The sequence below is a fragment of the Oncorhynchus keta genome, unplaced genomic scaffold (assembly GCF_023373465.1).
Source record: "Oncorhynchus keta strain PuntledgeMale-10-30-2019 unplaced genomic scaffold, Oket_V2 Un_contig_23351_pilon_pilon, whole genome shotgun sequence".
Lineage (NCBI taxonomy): Eukaryota > Metazoa > Chordata > Actinopteri > Salmoniformes > Salmonidae > Oncorhynchus > Oncorhynchus keta.
The window spans coordinates 13,054-14,801 of record NW_026283331.1 but is presented as its reverse complement, the minus strand read 5'-3'; the positions used below and the strand labels follow the sequence as shown (position 1 = coordinate 14,801).

At 44.4% G+C, this 1,748-nt stretch overlaps 1 long non-coding RNA gene across 1 annotated transcript; it reads right to left on the bottom strand.

Annotated features, from left to right (window-relative positions):
- Nucleotides 1–446: 446 nt before the first annotated feature.
- On the bottom strand, nt 447–1,292 carry LOC127921726 (uncharacterized). The gene is made up of 3 exons (XR_008109385.1): nt 1,263–1,292; nt 1,093–1,176; nt 447–524 (listed from the first exon to the last, which is right to left on the bottom strand). It is a non-coding gene; the product is annotated as an uncharacterized LOC127921726 (long non-coding RNA).
- Between the last annotated feature and the right edge of the window lie 456 nt (nt 1,293–1,748).

Below are 1,748 nucleotides of genomic sequence, written 5' to 3'. Positions count from 1 at the left end.
GAGACAGAGGACACTGCTCCTAATAATGGACCAGGAGACCAGCACTCAGGTAAAACACACACACAAAAACATAACAGTATATTGTATGTGTCCACAGAGCCTGATAGATCAGGGAAGAGATGCTTGCTAGTTGCTGCAGTGTTTCTGGGCTGCTGTGTGTCTCCTACTGGCTGGGATCATAGGCCTGTCTGTCTACTGTGAGTTTGTGTCCAAGTTCATTGCTTATCACCCAGTTATATAGAGGTGCTTGTTACTAAGCCTATTTACCTGATGTTTTACCTAGTAACTATGTGTTTATACTTTGTAGATAACAGAGACATCACAGATTCTGAGGATAAAAGGAACATCTTGTCACAAACACAACTGAGTTGTTCCCTTTATGAGAAGAGAGAGACAAACACAACTGCAAGAGACCAGTTACAGACCAGATACAGCAACCTGACTGAAGAGAGAGAGACCAGTTACAGACCAGATACAACAACCTGACTGAAGAGAGAGACCAGTTACAGACCAGATACAGCAACCTGACTGAAGAGAGAGACCAGTTACAGACCAGATACAAACCTGACTGAAGAGAGAGACCAGCTACAGACCAGATACAGCAACCTGACTGAAGAGAGAGACCAGTTACAGACCAGATACAGCAACCTGACTGAAGAGAGACCAGTTACAGACCAGATACAACAACCTGACTGAAGAGAGAGACCAGCTACAGACCAGATACAGCAACCTGACTGAGAGAGAGAGACCAGTTACAGACCAGATACAGCAACCTGACTGAAGAGAGAGACCAGTTACAGACCAGATACAACAACCTGGCTGAAGAGAGACCAGTTACAGACCAGATACAACAACCTGACTGAAGAGAGAGACCAGTTACAGACCAGATACAACAACCTGACTGAAGAGAGACTAAAGAGACCAGTTACAGACCAGATACAACAACCTGACTGAAGAGAGACCAGTTACAGACCAGATACAACAACCTGACTGAAGAGAGAGACCAGTTACAGACCAGATACAACAACCTGACTGAAGAGAGAGACCAGTTACAGACCAGATACAGCAGACCAGATACAGACCAACAGCAACCTGACTGAAGAGAGAGACCAGTTACAGACCAGATACAACAACCTGACTGAAGAGAGAGACCAGTTACAGACCAGATACAACAACCTGACTGCAAGAGAGAGACCAGTTACAGACCAGATACAACAACCATGACTGAAGAGAGAGACCAGTTACAGACCAGATACAACAACCTGACTGAAGAGAGAGACCAGTTACAGACCAACCTGACTGCAGAGAGAGACAGCAGACCAGATGACTGAAGAGAGAGACCAGTTACAGACCAAGATACAACTGCAACCTGACTGAAGAGAGAGACCAGCTACAGACCAGATACAACAACCTGACTGAAGAGAAAGGCCATATTCAGGCAAAGCTTTTTGTGATGGGTGAGATATAACTGTGATAAATTCGAAGTAAAATCAACAGTAATTATATATCATGGCTTTATGAGTATAAAGATACTGGCTAAGTTTCTCAATGTGTTCACCTTTGCTCTTCAACAGGGCAGCATTGTCAGGAGGGATGGAGGACCAAATTGACTCCAGTTTGTACTTCCTCTCTACTGAGAAGAAACCAAATACCTGGGAGGAGAGCAGACAGGATTGTAAGAGGAGAGGAGCTTTTTGACCTCGTGATCATAAACAGCAGAGAATTAACAGGTGTGTGTGAGATAAAGA